Genomic DNA, 21226 nt, shown 5'->3' on the forward strand with positions numbered 1-21226 from the left:
CAGTGAGAAAATCCAAGAAAATGATAATTTATTCAGAGGGGTAATGAGAAGACAATGTTGGATTGGGCAGGGTTTCTACATGAAATGAGAGAAGTGGGGCCTGAGTGGTAAGCTGCTGCCAGATCCCAAGAGGCCTATGTGCCAGGCAAACGAGCTTGGGCTTTGTCCTGTACATGATGGGGAGCCACTGAAAATTTTTGTTCAGTAATATAAAACGATAAAAGCAGCATTTTATAAGAAAAATCAGAAAGGTGGAGACCAGTTAGAATGTGACTGCTGGAGTCCTGCTGCCTAGCAATGAGGATATACAATGAAGCCATGAGAGAATAGAAAAAAAACGGAGACAGGAAACACTCTGAAGGACAAACAAACAGGACATATTTGCTGAATCCCAGTATTGGTCATGATCTTAATCTCAAAAATGTTGCCAAGTCATATTTTCCTGATGAATATTTAAGTCTGAATTCAAGTTATGAAATTGCAGAGATTCACTGACTCTTCCAGGCATTTTAATGGCTAAGAAAGGTACTTTGCTTACATGAGCATTAAATCAGTGTTGGTGTTCAGAATAATGGGGATCAGTATGTATATCGATGTTCATAGCAGCATTATTCACAACCAAATGCCTACCAATGGATGAGTGGTTCAACAAAACATTATATAGATATATATATAATATCGATATTATTTATATAGATATACATAATATAGATATTATTTATATAGATATATATAATATAGATATTATATAGAGAGAATATTATTACAACACAACAGATTATTATTCAGTCTTAAAAGGGAATGGAATTCTGACACCTCATACGACTTGGATGGACCTTGAAAATACTATGCTAAGGAAATAAGCCAGATACAAAAGGGCAAATACTGTATGATTCCACCTATATGAAGTACCTAGAATAGCCAAATTCATAGAGACAGAAAGTAGAATAGTGGTTCGCAGGCAATGGGGATATGAAGGAATAGGAAGTGTTTGTTTAATGGGTACAGAGTTTCAGTTTAGGATGATAAAAATGTTCTAGAGATGGATGATGGTGGTGATTGTACAACAATGTGAATGTACTTAATACCACTAAACTGTACACTTAAGACTGATTAAAGTGGTAAATTTTATGTCATGTATGTCTTATCACAATAAAAAAAAATGTGAATCTGATATCCTGATGCTCACTCAAAACAAGAGAAATGTAAGGCTGCCAACCATTTAGCCTAGTGGCTCAGCCAAGTAAGACTCCCTAGGTCAGATACCATTAGTTGTTTTCTCCAACTGGAGAAGTAAAAAAATGCCAATAATCCATTTACATCAAAATGATAATGATGACACGGTGGCTCATGGCTCTCTGCTTTTCCTCTGCTCTGTTCTGACACTAAAGGAAAAAGAGAAAGGAAGTCACTCTATCAAAGTAATCCCTCGCCTTAGTACTTGGTACTTAACACTTGTTGACAAACTCCTTGGGAAAGAAAAAGTAACTTGCCTACTTCTGCCCCTATATTCAGAGCTGTGGCAGGTGTTCCCTAGATACATTCACTGAAATTTGAGGGACTAGAACTCAATACGCTTCTATCAATTAAAATGTTCCAAGTGGTGGCTATGCTAGTTGGAATGTGAATGCAGAAGTGTAAGACATGGTCTCTGACTTTTAAGATCATATAATCTACTTGAGGGGATGAGAACTTATAATGATATAATAATGAACAGAATATAATTAGGTGCTAAATTGTGTAGTACAGATTATAAGTACTCTAGGAGGTCATAAAAATGTCTAACATCATGTAGAAATGAATAATGGGTTGGGAAATCTTCACTTACTATGTACTTGTAGAAGCAGAGAAAGCTATAAAATGGACTAAAGGCTTTTAAAAGTATCCATTATATTTTAATTTTATGTGTAATACACCTTGTCTACCAAACAGTCCCTTTCTTAATGTTTTTTCTGGATTTTCTTTTTACTCAGCCTTGCTTACAAGTAATTAGAAAATGCCTCAGAGGACAATAAGTAAATGTGCCAACAACCATTCAAAAGAACGTGTAAATTACTGTAAAATAGAGATACTCAATGAAAATTAGTAACTTCAGTCTTCATAAAAATAAACCTGTTATTCAAAGCTTGATTGGTTCAGACAAAGCCAAGAAGAAGTAAGTAAACTGACTCCCCTCCTTCCCAAGTGGAGGCTAATGAGATCCAGGGAAAATTTTATTCATTTAGCATCAGGATTCAGACCATTGGCTTGAAAATGGGAATTTCACAGCACTCTACATGGCATAGATCTAAACAGACATGAGTTTTGTTTCTATAAAGACTCCAACTGTGAGTGTGCGTACCTTTTTGTTCCGGCCAATCCTAAACATTAAAAGCCATATGGCTATATAGCTTAAGCAGTGAACAGAAGAAATTAGGCATTAAATTATATTTCCTAGACTGCTACCCGCTATAATCTCTCTCATCACTTCTTTCATCCTTTCACCCTAAGGAACTATCAAACATTCAGCTCTGTTAAATTTCAGTAAATAGAAAGCAACTTGGTATTACTCAATCAATTACTAGCTTCACATAATACTGGCAAGACACGAGGGTGTTTTAGGTAATATATTGTGGCATAACAAACTACCTCAATACTAAGTGACTGAAAACAACAATTTTGTTTCACTCATCATTTTGTAGATGAGTTTAGGATGCATCAGCTTGGTGGTTCACCACTGATCCACTTGGTGCCAGCTGTTAGCCTGAGCCAGAGGACCAATGTTCAAGATGGCTTCCTTACTTCAATGTCTTGCACCTCCCATGGTGTTTCTCCTCCCTCTCCCTGTCCCTCTCCCTCTCCCTCTCCCTCTCCCTCTCCCTCTCTCCCTCTCCCTCTCCTTCTCCCTCGGCAGGTCCAGAACTAGTGTGAATTGAGTTAAGAGAGGTGCCTTGGGTGCAGAATTTAAGGGACACTTCTTCTCAATGTCATACAAATGCACCTCAGAGCGCCTCCTTAAATTTTGTACAAGACACCTCTCTTGCCTCACCCTGGCCCTGGTCCTGCCTCCAGGGCCTCTCTACATGGCTCCATGGCTCAGGCTTCTCACAGCTTGGTGTTCTCAGGGTAGGAAAGGGGCCGGAAAAGTCTATGCATATATTAATAATCGGCAAGGTGTCATTTTTACCCTATTCTATTGGTCAAAATAGTCACTGGGTCTGCCCAAATGCATCGGTAGAGAAACAGATACCACCTATTGATGAGGCTGTGAGAAGGTCTCATTACAAAGAGCAAGTGGTATGAGAGACATTGCTGTGGCCATCTTTGGAAAAATATATTCTTCTATATCTTCCCTTATAAACTTTCCTTCACTTTATCCATGGAACACTGCTGTGATATCCTCATTAATATTCTCATCTCTAAATTTAATTTTCAGCTCAGCATGCTATAGCATACTTCCACCAGACCTTCCTGTAATAACTATTTTATTAGCACCCTTACTTAAAGTTTCTAGTGGCCCCCCGACTTATAAATAAACCCAACTCTTCCACCTTCATTTAAAGTGTTCCATAATTTGGTCCATCTAACCTGTTATGGATTAAATTGTCTCCCCTAAAAGATATGTTCAAGTCCTAACTCCTAGCTATGGTTTGAAAGTGTCTCCTCCAAAATTCAAGTGTGCTGCCCATGTGATAGTATTAAGAGGTATCGCCTCTAAAAGGTGATTAGGCATGAGAGCTCCTGCCTCATGAATGAGATTAGTTGCTCTTATAAAACGGCTTGATGGAGAGAGTTCATCTTTTTTTGCCATTTTGTCTTCTGCTGTGTGAAGACACAGCATTCATCCTCTCTAGAGGATGCAGCTTTCCAGGCGCCATCTTGGATGCAGAGACTGGACCATCACCGGACAATGAACCTGCTGGTGCCTTGATCTTGGACTTCACAGCCTCTAGAACTATAAGAAATAAAGTTCTGGTCTTTATACATTACTGAGTCTGTGATATTTTGTTATGGAAGCACAAACAGACTAAATTACCCAGCACCAGTAAATGTGAGCTTCTTAGGAAATAAGGTTTTTGCAGATGTCATACTGGATTAAGTCAGGCCCTAATCTCATGACTAGTGTCTTAATCGCAAAAAAAAAAAAAAAAAAAAAAAAGGAGAGAGAGACTTGAACACAGAGATACAGAGGAGGCACAGAAAAGAAGGTTATGTGAAGACAACGGCAGAGATTGGAGGGATGCATATAAAAGCCAAAGAATGCTAAGGATTGTCAAGAGCCACCAAAGATAGAAAGAGACAAAGGAAGATTCTTCTCCAGAGCCTTGATAGGTAGCATGGCCAGGTCAAAACCTTGATTTCAAACTTCTGGCCTCCTGACTATGGAAGAGCAAATTTCTATTGTTTTCAGCTACAAAGTCTGTGGTAATTTGCCATAGCAGTCCTAGGAAACTAACATACCATCTATCCGAGTCTACCTCTCCCACTGCTTCTAAACATTCAGCCTTCATCCAGACAGAGGTCTCTTCTCTGTCTCCATCTTCCAATTCCTTACTATACCTGTTTGTCCTTTCCTTCTTCTATAAGTAGCAACGCATAGCAGTGTGCACAGCTATAAATGGTCACTGAGTTAGAACTGGCTTCTTCTACTGTTCTGCTAGCAGGGCACTTGTCCCAAGTGCTGAGTCAGAGTACACTTGGTACAAAGAGGCATTTCATGCATTTGTTAATTAAAATAAAAAGTGAACAAGTATTAAGGTTTTTAAGTAAGTGCTTAGCGTTATAAGTAGAATTAATTATCACACTGTTTATTGAAAAAATAGTTGTTTGAGACAGCAATTTATAGAAAACAGATCTGCAAAGCTATAGAAGTCCTTACTTAGCTACCTACCTGTTGTAAACTGTATAAATTACAGTGGCTTAAATTATAAATTATATAATTATTAATTATACATAATAATTATAAATTATTAATATATTATTATAGATATATTAATTATAAATATATAATCATATATTATATATTTATAATTAATATATCTATAATATATTAATATATTATTATAAATATATAATAATTATAAATTATATATATATTAATTAACTGGACAAAAATGACTTCCAAATAGTAATTCAATAATCTAGAGCTCTAGCAAGGTTTGCCCTCATTATTATCATTTTGATGGTTGGAACAGTATATGAAAAGCTCCTTAAGGAATTAGAGAGATCATCTATATTCTTCCAAAAATACCTTCTATAGTAACATGTGCAAAATAAATACAATTTTTGAAAAACAATAGGGATGAAACAGTTTATAGTATATATTGATCAGACAGTTATGAGTATTAATCATGCCACAGATTTGAAAGACGGTATCTGATATGTGAAAGTAATTGCTCTGTGATAGCTGATCTACAGCTGGAGCCTGGGTACCCTGGTATGTATGTGTGCCACGTCTTAGCAGACAACCTGGAAGGCATTCAGAGGAGTGAGCAAAATGGTGAAGAGGCTTGAGGAACAGCAGAGGAATGCAGTGATGTTTCAGTTGAAGAACAGATGTCTCAGAAGAAACTCAATTTCATTCATGTATAAGAAAGATTTTTCTAAAAAATAATTACGCTTACTTATTTGTACTCTTAATAGAAAAGCTAAGCCAATAAATGAAAGATAGAGAAAGATAAATTTTGAATTGTCATAAGAGAGATTCCTAAAAATAAGGTTAGTAATTGTGAATTGTCCCTGGAAATGTTCACGTGAAGACCTGTAACTTCTCAACAAGAATATCTCATTTATCTTTGTAGTCCTCAAGCATAGTACAGTTCCAACATATAATAACTGATCAATATATATCTGATAAATAAAGTGAAATTCAAGTAACTGATGGTAGTTTGGATTAAATGTTTCCTTCCAAACCTAGGATTCCAATATTTTAGGATTCTAAAATAAGCTCAACTATGAGTCACTAATTTTTCCTTTCAATGTGTCATATAGTCATAATTTCCTTTATACTGGATGTGTACTCCTCAGGAAATTAAAGAAGGATCCCAAACATCTTATTAGGAACATTTTAGGTAGTACCATGCAGTAATTAAGTGCAAAATATGAAACACTTAAGAATCTTCAAAGGCATATATTTACATATATACTATTAATCTAAAATTTCCCTCATTCAAGGCAAAAATGGGCCACAATTTACCAAATCTTTATCACAGACATTATGCTTAGTGCTTTGATATTCATTCTAAAGTATTTATTGAACAATGACTGTGTGCCACACACAGCTAATATTTATAACCAATTTAGCAAGGTAGGTATTAATATCTCCATATGAAAGCCAAAGAAGTTATGTAACTTGTCCAAGTTCAGGCCACCACAAGTCCATATACAGCCTTTGTACAAATTTTAAAAACAATAGCCAGGCACGATGGCTCACACCTGTAATCCCAGCACTTTGAGAGGCCGAGGCAGGTGGATCACAAGGTCAGGGGATCGAGACCGTCCTGGCCAACATGGTAAAACCCTGTCTCTATTAAAAATACAAAAATTAGCCAGGCATGGTGGCATGTGCCTGTAATCCCAGCTACTTAGGAGGCTGAAGCAGGAGAATTGCTTGAACCCAGGAGTTGGAGGTTGCAGTGAGCCAAGATCGTGCCACTGCACTCCAGCCTGGCAACAGAGTGAGACTCCATATCAAAAACAAAACAAAACAAAACAAAAAAACACTGTACCTCTTCATCAAATTTTATTCCATCTGTAATAAAATTGGCCATAATATACTGATTTTATTAAAACAAGACACTTTACTGCTCATAAAATTATCTTAATAAATATTCAAATTTATAATGTCTATTATATAAGTAGTGTACACTTTAGATGTGTTTCTTTGTGCAATGCACAATCCACTCAGCAGTAAATGACAATCCTGTATGAGCTATAAGGACAGAACCAGAAATTTCACTCCAAAGTACCATCATTTACTCCCACCCGAAATGAGAATGATTAGTAATTTCACATAAATTCTGGCTGCATATGACTGCTGTCTCCTTTCAGCACTGTTTCATTCTCAAAGTACTCATAAAATATATTTATGTGGACATAAACCCACTGAATACATGGAAAGCAATTAATGCTGGATGGCTAGGAAGGGTGTCTCAGAGAACCCCCCATCAGTCTCTCCAGGCAAGAACTGCTTCTCCAAAGCCTGATTTTACCCACCAGGAAATTGAAAAATATTCTTAAGAATAGTATAAAATAGTTGTTCTCATAAATATCACCCAAATAACTCAATCTAAACCTTAAGGTATAATTATTACAAAAATGACTTGAATCAGATTTCACTGTGATGTTAAAATGCTTTGGCTCAATATTCAGTCAAACTATGGAAGATATTAAGGTAACAGGGGTTTTGCCTTTTCCTAGAGATGATATGCCAGAGTGTGAAATGGCCTTAACAACCACTGAGAATAAAATTGCCCTTAGAGCAATGCATGTGTACATGATGCTTTGCTCATCCAAGCCACCCTTTTTGGGTTTCTATTGTGTTGTAGGTTTTGTTAGGTGCTGAGGACACGTAACAATCAGACCGAACCAGACCACGCTCTGCTCTCATTCCAGCTGACAAAATTAATGTCAAAAAGAAAAATGCAGTAAGTGCTACAACAGAGATCTAGACAAGGTGTAGCAGGGTCACTTGGTGGGACCCTGCTTTGTCCCACATGCAGAATTTCTTGGAATTTAGGTAAATAGAGCTCATGATAATGTAAGTAAGCTTTGCAGTTAACTTAAAAAACAATCCCAGGACTGGCACAGTGGCTCATGCCTGTAATCCCAGTACTTTGAGAGGCTGAGGCGGGCGGATCACCTGAGGTCAGGACTTCAAGACCAGCCTGACCAAATCCGTCAGTCTGACGGAGAAACCCCATCTCTACTAAAAATACAAAATTAGCAGGGCATGGTGGCACATGCCTGTATTCCCAGCTACTTGGGAGGCTGAGGCAGGAGAATTGCTTGAACCCAGGAGGCGGAGGTTGCAGTGAGCCAAGATCGCGCCATTGCACTCCAGCCTGGGCGACAAGAGCAAAATTCCATCTCAAAAAAAACTCCCTACTATCATACCATCATATTTGGCTCATAGTAAATATATAATAGATGTGAAATGAATAAATAAATGAACTTTCCAGCTTACAAATTAGACTTGGGCTATAAGAAAACATCCACATCAATTATAAAAGAAGTGTTCATGAATACAAAATATTTTTAAATACCCAAAAGCCTAAGGCAATTTGAATTGAGGAGAGATGCAATTTAAATACAAACCTCATACTGACCAACTTAAAAGACACATAAATTATTTGTAATGTCTATCTGAGCTATTTAATCATATATTTTCAGCATCTCAGTAACACATTTTTTTTTTTCAGTCACGTGGACCTTTTTTTTCCTTCTAAATCTCAACCATATTATCTATCTGGCTTTGCAAGGAAGATCAATAAGGAGAAGCTCTAACAATTTCCACTGGTTTTCCGTAATCCAAACTGAGATGATCCAGGCTTAAACAAGATGTAGGGGGTCTGCGGATAGAGGAAGTCTGATTCCTTGCTGTATCTATAGAGGAGGTCTACACTTACGAATTCCAACTTTTTAGGTGGATAATTTGAGATGAAGTTTTGTTCTTTGAACATTTTTAATCATTCTATCCTGCCTCCCAAGGCTTCCAAGAGACATTTTACTGAAATAGAAGTAAAATGCTAAATACTTTACTCATCTTTTCTTCTAATTCTGTGTTTTGACCTTTTGTAAATTTTCATCTCACATTCTATTATAAATAACCTGAGGACAGGAACATCGTCTGTGCAGTTCTCTCTAATCAGCATCTATTCCAGCACCCTACGCAATGAAACACTCACAAAATATTTCCTAGTGATTGAATTGGACAGTAAACTACTGTCTAATTGAAATGAAACTCAAAAGTTGGGACCTTTTTTAAACATACTGTATGCAATGTCTGATGTGAAGGAAAATCACAAAATACGAGAATTAAAAGAGGCCTTGAAACTATTTTGTTATTATCAACAATTTATTTTTTTAACCCTGTGAACTTCCTCCATCCAAATTTCTACCACTACCACATAACAGAAAATAGTTCCAAACTTTCTATGAGGAGTCCCTGGCACTGTAGAAGGGGAAGAAAAGAGAATATAAATACAACTTTATAGTATACACCACAATACACTTGCAGAGAAGATCCACTTCTCAATAACTTGATGAAATTTTGGAATCACTTAGGGCTACAACTTTGTTAGATATTAGTATTCAATACAATTTAAGTAAAACAATTAAATAAGAGCAGGCAATTTGGGTCGCAAACAGTTAAGAAGGCAAAACCAGGTTTCGATTAACTGTAAATTTTGTACAGTGAAACACTGGTAAGTTAGTTCTTGATTCTAAAAAAAAAAATAAGTTTAAATTTATTTTTGAAAAACAGGCCTCATGTTCATCTGCTCTCCAGGATTGATAAAAGATGCAAGTTCCCACCCTATCTTTGGTAGGTGCGTGTACACAGATCTGATAAGGAACTACACAAAGGGAAATGTTAAAAGTTGATCATTCTTAGCAACATAAGAAAACCATTAAAGATAAATATTTCCACAGGTACTTACAAGGTGAAATTTTTGTGTTCTAGCTTTTATCATTAACAAACTTTCTCATCGCCCCTAAGAATCTGAATACAAACAAATATTTCTAATTCTTTCTATAGGTCTACATAAATTCCCTCCAACTTAACTTTTCTCCTTTCCTGAAATCAAATGTACATCTGTTTTACACAGGAGCAGCATAATGCTAGGCAATTAATAAGTGTGTTGGTGTTCATGCAACAGAGATTTATTGCAACTATATGCAAACATTGTACTATGTCCTGGAGTACTACAGATTGAGCAAAATTATATAAACAGAATAGCCAGTATTCTTGATTTGAAATTTAAATATCAATACAAATAAAATGAAATAGTAAAGAGGTGAAGGGAGAAATGGGAGGGGATGTGGATGGGATGGGATGGGGAGGGGAGGGAAAGGGAGGGGAGGGGATGGGGTAAACTGATAGAATAAAAGACAATGGGGAGATTATTATCTTACTCTTGGCCCCACCTCACTCTTACATGATTATCATGCTGTGGTTCTACATTTTTCTAAATTACTATAAAGGTCTTAAAGACACAGCCTGCTCTATGTTTCTTCACATCTTTAGCACTGCCCAAATGGAGAATATAACTCTGAGAAAATAAATACTAGTAAGTGATATGGCTTGGCTGTGCCCCCACCCAAATCTCATCTTGAATTCCCACGTGTCATGGAAGGGACATAGTGGGAAGCAACTGAATCAGGGGAGCAAGACTTTCCCGTGATGTTCTCATGATAGTAAATTTCATGAGATCTGACGGTTTTAAAAAGAGGAATTCCCCTGCACAAGCTCTCTCTCTTTGACTGCTGCCATCCATGTAAGACATGACTTGCTCCTCCTTGCCTTCTGCCATGATTGTGAGGCTTCAGCAGCCACATGGAACTAAGTCCAGTTAAACCCCTTTCTTTTGTAAATTGCCCAGTCTCAGGTATGTCTTTATCGGCAGCATGAAAAACGGACTAAGACAGTCAATCAGTACCAGCAGAGTGGGGTGTTGCTGAAAAGACACCTGAAAATGTGGAAGCAACTTTGGAACTGGATTACAAGTAGAGGTTAGAACAGTTTGGAGGGCTCATAGGAAGACAGGAAAATGTGGGACAGTTTGGAACTTCTAAAAACTTGTTGAATGGCTTTGACTAAAAGCCTGAAAGCAATATAGACAATAAGGTCCAGGTTGAGGTGGTCTCAGATGGAGATGAGGAACTTGTTGGGAACTGGAGCAAAGGTGACTCTTGTTATGTTTTAGCAAAGAGACTAGCAGCATTTTGCTCCTGCCCTAGAGATTTGCGGAACTTTGAACTTGAGAGAGATGATTTAGGGTATCTGGCAGAAGAAATTTCTAAGCAGCAAAGCATTTAAGATGTGACTTCAGTGCTGTTAAAGGCATTCAGTTTAAAAGGGAAGCAGAGCATAAAAAGTTTGGAAAATTTGCAGCTTGACAATGTGATAGAAGAGAAAAACCCATTTTCTGAGGAGAAATTCAAGCCAGCTACAGAAATTTGCATAAATAACGAGGAGCTGAATGTTAATCCCCACGACAAAGGGAAAGGTGTCTCCAGGGCATGTCAGAGGTCTTCATAGAAGTCCCTCCCATCACAGGCCAGAAGGCCTAGGAGATAATGGTTACCTGGGCTGGGCCCAGGGTCCCCATGCCATGTGCAGCCTAGGGACTTGGTGCCCTGCGTCCCAGGCACTCCAATGGTGACTAATAGGGGCCAAGGTACAACTCAGACTGTTTCTTCAGAGGATACAAGCCCCAAGCCCAAGCAGCTTCCATGTGGTGTTGAGCCTGTGGGTGCCTACGAATTGAGGTTTGGGAACCTCCACCTAGATTTCAGAAGATGTATGGAAATGTCTGGACACCCAGGCAATAGTTTGCTGCAGGGGTGGGGCCCTCACGGAGAACCTCCGCTAAGGCAGTGTGGAAGTGAAATGTGGGGTCAGAGGCCCCATACAGTGTCCCTACTGAGGCATCGCCTAGTGGAGCTGTGAGAAAAGGACCATCATCCTCCAGACCCCAGAATAGTGGATCCACCAAAAGCTTGCGGCGTGCGCCTGGAAAAACCGTAGACACTCAACGCCAGCCCATGAAAACAGTCAAGAAGAGGCTATACCCTGCAAAGCCACAGGGGCGGAGCTGCCCAAGACCTTGGGAACCCACCTCTTGCATGAGCATAACCTGGATGTGAGACATGGAGTGAAAAGAAATCATTTTGGAGCTTTAAGATTTGACTGTCCTGCTGGATTTCAGACTTGCACAGGGCCTGTAGGAACTTTGTTTTGGCCAATGTCTCCCATTTGGAATGGCTACCCAACGACTGTACCTACGTTGCATCCAGGAAGTAACTAACTTGCTTTTGATTTTACAGGCTTATAGGTGGAAGGGACTTGCCTTGTATCAGATGTGGACTTTTGAGTGAATGCTGACATGAGTTAAGACTTTGAGGGACTGTTGAAAAGGCACGATTGATTTTGAAATGTGAGGACATGAGATTTGGGAGGACAGGGGAGGAATGATATGGTTTGGCTGTGTCCCCACCCAAATCTCATCTTTAATTCTCACGTATTGTGGGAGGGACCCAGTGGGAGGTAACTGAATCACAGGGGCAAGTCTTTCCTGTGCTGTTCTCGTGATAGTGAAAAAGTTTCACGAGATGTGATGGTTTTAAAAAGAGGAATTCCGCTGCACAAGCTCTCTCTCTTTGCCTGCCGCCGTCCATGTAAGACGACTTGCTCTTCCTTGCCTTCTGCCATGATTGTAAAGCTTCCCCCGCCACGTGGAAGTGTAAGTCCAATTAAACCTATTTCTTTTGTGAAGGTATGTCTTTATTAGCATCATGAAAACGGACTAATACAATATGTCATACAAGAGAAATAGAAAATGATAGCACTAAAAGCAATGCTATGAACATAGCCCCAAGCATTAAGGAATCAGGTTATTAATTGTTACCTGAAATAAACCACGTAAATATTGTCTTAAAGTTTTATTTCTTAAAATCCATCATTGTGCCTTTGAAGTAGGAACTTCGGAAGTTTTAGAAGTGACACTCCTATAGTATTTATAGCAAAAACTACATCTTTCAAGAGCAGTTTGGACTGGATTTCTACGTTTATCATAACATGGATACATTTAATTTTCTAAATACTGAATGTTTCTTCTCCAATCGTGTTCCTCATGGAGAAAGAGTCTCAGCAAAAAAAACAAATGCTGAAGCAAGGCCCCAAGCTTCTAACTACTTTTACTAAGTGACAGGGGACACTGGCGCCTTATTACTTAATCCCAAGGGGAAGGTCTGCCATGCAGGAACTAGCAGCCCTCAGAGTCTAAAACCTGGAACATATAACATCCAACTCGCATGCTCACACATACGCATTTGCACGTGGGCTGACTTACATCCAGGACACAGCCCCTGAGCTCTTCACAAATTGCAGAGAAGGCCAGGAAATCAGCTCCAAAGATGATGTGCCTCTGCCCTGCTTCAGAGGCCCCAACTCACATCCTAACGGCTATGAGAGGTTTCCATGATCAAATCCAGGAGCAGAAAGCAGAAGTGAGGCTCACAAATGGTCCATCCGGGCTTTTCCGTGGAGCCCGTTTCTGCCCGACCCCCCTGAGGAATGTAAACCATCTGTTCAGGACTGAACTGCTTTACCCTCGAGGATGTAAATTATTCATTACCCCCTCCTTCTTGCACATTTTTCCTTTCATTTTCTCCATCTACTCCCTGCTTTCTCTTTACCAATTTATCTCTAAGCTACCTCAATTGCCTCCTCCTGCTCTGCTCCCCTCAGAAACTTAAAAACGAAACCAGATTCACAAGCCAAATAACTGGATTAGATTTCTCTTCAACATATTAGAGAGTCGAGAAAGCTGCTGTGTAATATGTTTGATATTCAGTCTTTTAGAAAGCAATTCCTTAAATTACTCTGTTTAAATCTTTGAACTACTTAACTTTCTCTGATAGCACGTTAATATTGCACTAAAACCTGTGCAATGTTATGAAAACTTTAATTTCTGTAGTCAGTGCTTCCACATGAACAGCAGGGGGCAGTAGGATACCAAGAATTGAAGAAATTGTCCCGGGCTCTGAGAAACACTGTTGAATTACTGCAGTGGGTCTGTGTACTCGTGATGATCTCAGCTCTCAGATGAAGTCTTTTGTTTTGTGTCCTATTTTACAATGCACCGTTCAGTTTTCTATATGAGTTGTGGCTTAGTCACAGTATTTCACTGTGACAGTTTAGCTTAAGAAAAAGAAAGGTGAAGGAAAAAAAAGGAGGAAAAGAAAAAGAGAAGATGTAAATGCTTCCAAATAAAACACATCATGAAAAGGAAAAAGTAATCCTGTGTATACATATAAAGTTTGTCCCTTCTCTGTTCCCATCCTATACACAGTTTTTCCAGATTACAGACTGAATTCATCCCTATTCCTCCCCAAAACACACAAACACACGCACACATCTGCCATATAGTTTTCTGTCAAAACAGATTTCTTACAAAAAGAAAAACAACACAAAAAATACAAAAAACTCTTTTAAAATACTTGACTTTTTTAAAAAAATTCAAAAAATCTCTCATTTTCTGTCCTTTATCAAGCTTCTGAGTATAGAATTTTAGTTTTTCATGCTTTTTGAACATTAGTCAAAATACCTTTCATTAATGGGAATGTTGCAATAAGATTCTTCCTCTGTAAATGCACAGCTTCAGATAAATAGCCAAAAGCTATAGTTGTTATCTATATCTGATATGTTTGGAGGTGGAATATGAAGTACAAACTGAAATATGAGCGACTTGAAGAATATTCAAGGATTGTTGCAATCGTACAGGTTGGGAAAGGTTCTTAGTAATCCAACCCTCAAAGTTAGCAAATATGAAACTTCTTTTATGCATAATTTGAGTTGTACCCAAAATATCATACCCGCAAGCCTAGTTTCCTCTCCTACCTCGACTGGAATTCCCAGGGTTATTTATGTGTTCTCATAGAGTCATTAATTTATTACTGTGGTATAGCAGATGTATTATTTCAACATCTGGTACCAAAATTCCTCTTGAAGGAGGGATTCTTTGCTCCCTACTGACAGGGCCCTATCTGATCCTCTGGCCTTATCTCCTACTATTTTCCTGCTTACCAGCTTTGATCACACCAGCTCCCTTGCTGTTCCTTAGAGCATACTAGGTACTCTATGCCTCGGGGCCTTGGGCCTAGCTGTCCTCTGTCAGGAACAATCTTATCTCATTTATCCAAATGATTCATTCCTTTGCCTATTTCAAGTGTTTGTGCAAAAATCACTTCCTCCGTGAGGCCTTCCCTGACCACCTATTTAAAATAGAATATTCTCCCCAGCATTTTTTTATGCACCCTTTCTCCTTTATTTTCCTCAATAGCACTTATCACCATCAAATACGCTACATATTACACAGGTAAATATAATACAGGAGATAACTGAGACCAAACATATCAGCCAACAGAGGGCTCAACTTCAGTGTTAAAACAAAAAGAAAAATAGGTTGATTTTAAAGGAAAACCCAACTCTATGCTGTATATAAAAGACAAAGACCCACCTAAAACAAAACAATTCAGAAATGCTAACAATGAAAGGAAGGATGGGTAAAGGTCTACTAAGAAAATGCACATTAAAAAAAGAAAGAATTGAGATTTTGAAATTCAATAAAATAAAATTCAGACCAAAAACCATTATTGAGACAAAGAACATCTTATAATCCTAAAGGCTACAATTCACAGTGAAAATAAAAGATTTACGAAAAGGTATGCAGTGAGTAACACAGCAGCTACTTTCATACGTAGGAATTATAAGAGATTCAAAGAGAAATCGAAATACACTAATAATAGCAGACTATAGTACATTTACCTTAGACAAAAAAATACAAAAACACTTATGAAAATTGACTGTAATTTACAATACAGACATGTATGCCTCAATAAATCACATAAATATAATATAAATATTCACCATAATGATAAAACTAGAAAGTTATAATCAAAACATAAGAAAGCCCCATCTTGAAATTTAAAATTTTTCTATTAAACATAGCTTGCCGCAAAGGGAAGTATCAATTAATAATGAGAATTTCTAGAAAAAAATGAAAACATGACATTAGAATTGACAAGATGCAGCTAGAGTGTTCAGAACAAAACTGATAATTTAAATAAATAATGAAATGTATGAATTAGATATTTCACTCAAAAAGAAAACGTTAGATATATTTAAGGTTCTTTTCCCTTTTGGATTTTGGATTTAATTTTCTTTTTAACTGAGCAATCGAGTTTTTTATTTTATTTATTTATTTTTTTGGAGTCTCCCTCTGTCACCGAGGCTGCAGCACTGTGGCGCAACTGGCCAGTCTGCTCTTGAACTCCTGACCTTGAGTGATCCACCCGCCTCAGCCTCCCAAAGTGCTGGGATTACAGGGGTGAGCCACTGCACCCAGAAAGCAACCTAGATTTTAAAATATGAGATAAATAAGCCTAACTGTATTTAACTACATCTAACATTTTTACTAACAGTTGTAATACTGGTAGATTTTGGAAACTATTATATATATTATGGAGAAAAGTAAATTATTCTGTTAATATCATTTAGGAGCCATGATTTTCAGCATCGGGGAAGAGATGCAATATAAAATCAAGTAAGTAAAAACCCTATAATCTTCTATTAGAATTGGAATATCAACACAAAGTTATTATTTATTTTCATCTTTCTTTGAAAAACTACATCTCTCCTAGATCTTGTGTTGAAGAGTCTGGGAAGGGATAAGCCATTTAACCATGAACATCTTTAAGTGCAGGTTGTAGCATCCAAATACCTTTTTCACTAGAAGCAATCAGGAAACCTTTGAGAAATGACTGATTCTACGTGTGAGGCAGTAAATGTACAATATGACACTGGAACTCTTACAGTGTCAGAAAGCAATCAAGACATTTGAGCTTGTGTCAAATAAAGGAGCCAAAAATGACCAAAGATGGGCAATTTGAAATTCAAAATGGATAATCACTGCAATTATATAAAAGTGTAAACAGAGATGCAGATACAATCAACATGAAACTCCTGGAAGCAACAGGAGATTCAATATGGTTGCAAGATACAAAATTAGACACAGAAATCAGTACCTTAATTTATGTAAGAACCTAGCCGTTATAAGGAAAAGTAGAAGAGATAATTCCAACAAAAAAAGAGAAATACTCTAAGAATAAATTTAACAAGTGAAAAACCTTTATGAAGCTTTCTTGAAAGACACAAAGCTGAAACTTGAGAAAGAGAAAAAATAAACCTTGCTTTTCAAAAGGAAAAAAATGTCAAAAGGAAAATGCAACATCATAAATGGAAAAGATATGCAGAAGTTTTTTTTTTAGAAAGTATTTTTACGGAGCTATATTCTATAGTTTACATGAAAAAATAACCAAGCATATTAAAAAAAAAACTTCAGAAAACAGCAATAACGCAGTCTAGCCCTACCAGATACTGAAATTTAGTCTCTAATAAAAACAGTATAATATTAGCCCATAAGCAGACAATAAGATCAACGTGGAAAAAAAAGAAAATATATCTTAGATCCAAATATAATGTGGAAATTTATGGATGTGATAAAAATATTTCAAATCGCTGGTCAGAGGGTGCTTTTTAAATTAAATGTTATGACAGTTAAAAAGTCATTTGAAAATAGATAAAATTCACGTAGGTAGAATTCCTGCATATATGTTCGTGTGTACATACATATTACTCGTGAATCGTATAATGAGGAACCAATCTGACATCTCTAAATTGAAGGATATTCTGGAAGACCACTGGGCTAGACTTTTCAGAAATGTCAATACCAGGAGAAACAAACAAAAAAAGGCTAGGGAACTGTTCTATATTGAAGGAAGCGAAAGAGACTTGACAACTGCAATATATGATTCTTACTGATGCACTATGTGATTCTTGTTAAATCTCGGATTTACATTTTACAAACTATAGGGTAAAGAAGGACATTTTGGGACAACTGAGGAAATTCAAATATGAAATATATACGATTATTGTAATCTAACAATTACATTTCCTAAGTATGATGATGCGCATTGTGATCCTGTGGTCCTCAAATGAGGCAATTTTGCACCTCTCCTTTTTCCCCCAACCCTCACCACCACCCCTCCCCTCTCCACCCCCCAACCACACCTTTTGGGTTTGGCAGTGTCTGGAGGCATCGTTGGTTGTCACAATTGGGGGAGGGGTTTGCCACTGGCACCTAATGGGTAGAGGCCAGGGATGCTGCTAAATAGTGATTGTTTAGCTCTGGACACCCCCATCCCACCCCGTCACCCCCACCTTACGGGCACAGATAGCAAAAACTCATCCTGCCCAAAATGTCAATAGCGCGGGGTTGAGAATGTAGAACAATCCCTTTTTCTGAGGGGATACATACTGAGATATTAGGCTGAATCACATGACATTGTCTCTTGCGTAGGTCAAGTATCGGCAATATTTAAGGACGAAGGGTTATGACGTTCACAACAAACTCTCAAAATAATGAACGAGCCCTTCCGCCCCGGCTGCCCCGCGACCTAGGGGACCCGAGAAGGGCACACTAGCCCGGGGCGCGGAGGCCAACGCCGAGCCTGCGCGGTGGGAGGCGCTGAGAGCTCACTGCGCACGCGCCGGTCGGCCGGCCGCACCCACGCGGCTCAGCTCGCAAAGTTGCAGACAGCCGGGCGAACTGCTCAATGCGCTGCTTCTGCCCGCCGCAGAGAAAGGGAAAGAAAACTCCGCAGGGGCTCCGTTGGCTTCTCGACGAGTGACAAAGATGCTTTCCCAGATAGAAGACCGGAGCCCTGCTCCTTTGCGATCCGCCGAGGGCTGCAGAGAGCATCCTCATCCATTTGGTCACCCCTGTCCAGGAAGAGCCTGGCCATCCCTTTCCAGACTGGATCCTTCAGAGGTGAATTTTCTTCGGTGGATTCCGATTTGCTCCGTCTGACCAGCCTAGGCAATCCAGCATCGGGTGGTACCAGTGCCCCTGGGCACACTTGCTTCACGCCGGCGCCGGCTCCGCCTCGCCAGCAAGCGCATTCCCAGGTAAACATTTTAAATACCTTAGAATTCTGCCTAGAGTCTCTAATCGAGAAGTTTACCCACTTTTTCTGTAAAGAGCCAGAAAGCAAATACTCTAGAATTTGGGCCTGGAACTGGCTCTGTCGCGTATTCGTCTTTGTTTTGACAATGTAAAAACCACTCTGAGCTGCTGGCCTTACAAAAATAGAATCATGAGGACTGTGATGATTAAAGCCTAATCACTAATGCACCCAGCACAGAGGCTAGAGCGCCAGTGAGTCCTCCACCGCTTCCTAGGCCCGACCATAGTTTTGCAGTTAGGATCCAGGTTTTATGAGGACTAGGGACCCACCCAGGTTTAGTTCAGTCTCTTGAATCCCTCCCTGCACCTGCACCTCAGCTCCTCCCCCTAGGCTGGTGGCCAGTGATGAGTTCCTGGCAGTCTCCTAGGCCACCAGGAAACACTCTGACCAACTGCCACGCCCTCCTTTGCTCCAAAATGACAAGCTCTTTTCATCTGGGAGCAAAAGCTGAAGTCCCCACATTTGAACTAAATGAGTTTAGTGTAAAAGTAACACAAGATTATCTCAGACAATTGTATTTTAATAGTATTTTTTTCTGGTGATAAATGTAAATTTCCATGGTCATTTGGAAAATTCTGAGACATATATAGGAGAAAATAAATTCTCCATAACCCTAACCCACAAAAAATAACTTTTGAAATGCGCGTGTATTTTTAAATTCTTTTTTAATGCATATTATAGGACAACTTACTGAACAATTGGATTTTTAGAAATACTTTTAATAAAACTTGTGTTGTAGTACAGCATACAGGAAAGCGTACAAATGACAAATACGTTTCAGTAAACTTTCAAAGATTAACACAAACATGTCCGGGCAACCACAACCCAGCTCAAGAAATTAACTAATAGTAGCATTCTTCATCCCCCTGTTAGTTTTGTCTATTCTGACATTTCACATGAAATGAATTGCTTGGTAAATATTTTATAATACTTGGTTTATTTCACTTTATATTATATTTGAATTCATCCATGTCATTGCATGTAACAAGTCTTTTTTAAAATTTTATTCTAGGCTGTATGAAATTCAGTTATATGAGTATACACAATTTATTCTTTTTGCTGTTATTTTTTCTTAATTACAGATGTATTGAGATATAATTCACATGCCATACAGTTCATCCACTTAAAGTGTGCAATTCAATGTGTACAATTCAATGCTTTCAGCGTATTCACAGATATATGCAACCATCACCACAGTCAGTTTTAGAAAATTTCCATCACCTGGAAACTTCATACCCTTTAGCAATTACTCCCACAACCCCAATTCCCTATCCTTTCTAGCCCCAAGCAACCACTAATTTTTCTGCTCTATAGATTTGCCTATTCTGGACATCTCACAAAAATTGCATCGTATGATATGTGGTCTTTTGTGACTGGTCCCTTATGCTGATACTGGACATTCAAGTTCTTTCCAGGTTTGGAGCTATTACAGATAATACTTCCATGAACATTATTCTGTGAATCGGTTCACATAGATACACATTTCTATTGGGATACATATCAAAGGTTTGCTCATAACCAGCTATAATTACAGTGCCAAGCAGTTTTTTAAATTTACAGACCTGCCAGCATTATATGATGAGAGTTCTCATTGTTCCACATCCTCTCCAACATTTGGGGTTTATATAGTATTAATTTACATTTCTCGGATGACTAAAGATAAAGAGCATCTTTCATGTAATTATTGGCCACTCAGATATCCTCTTTAGTAAAGTGGCTTTTAAGCATTCACCCATTTTTCTATTGGCTAATCTTCTTCTACTTGATGTGTATATTCTAGATAAGTGCTGCAAACAAACACCTTTTCCTAATTAAAGGCTTGCATTTTAACTCTCTTATTTTTAGATTTTGATAAAGGTAAATCTTTAATTTTTATTGAGGTCTAATTTATCACTTTTTGTTCATGGTTAGTGCTTTTGCTAACCTGTAAGAAATCATTGCCTACTCCAAGGTGACAAGGGCATTCTCTTACGTTACCATCTGGAACCTTAAGTTTTTCTTGGAACACTTAGATGTGCTAACTACCTAAAATTAATTTTGGCATATGGTGTCAAGTGAGGACTATTTTTTTTTTTTCATGTAGCTATCCAATTGACCTAAGTTTTTCTTGGAAAAGAAAGTCCTTTCCCCACTGCTCTGCAACATCACCTTTGTCATAAATCAATAGAAATAGACCTCCAGATGTTGGAATCAGTAGAAAAGGAATTTCAAATATATTTATGGCTATTTTAAATTATTAAAGATTCTTACTAAGGGTAGATATGATAAATGAAGACAGGGAATTTCAAGATAAATACGACTAATAGAAGAAGAACAAAATGGAACCCCTAGAACTGAAAAATATAATAACTGAAATTATTTGATGGGATTATCAGTAGATTGGACACACAGTAAGGAGAATCAGGAAACTTAAAGATAGGTCAATAGAGGGCCAGGC

General features: G+C 38.1%; 1 long non-coding RNA gene across 1 annotated transcript in view; it reads right to left on the reverse strand.

Annotated features, from left to right (window-relative positions):
* Positions 1–18264, reverse strand: part of LOC112618968 — a 122156-nt gene extending 103892 nt beyond the window's left edge. The window contains exon 1 of the long non-coding RNA XR_003118151.1: positions 18081–18264. This is a non-coding gene — a long non-coding RNA (uncharacterized LOC112618968). The remainder of the gene's footprint in view (positions 1–18080) is intronic.
* Positions 18265–21226: the final 2962 nt, after the last annotated feature.

This window comes from Theropithecus gelada, chromosome 2 (genome assembly GCF_003255815.1).
Source record: "Theropithecus gelada isolate Dixy chromosome 2, Tgel_1.0, whole genome shotgun sequence".
Taxonomy (NCBI): Eukaryota; Metazoa; Chordata; class Mammalia; order Primates; family Cercopithecidae; genus Theropithecus; species Theropithecus gelada.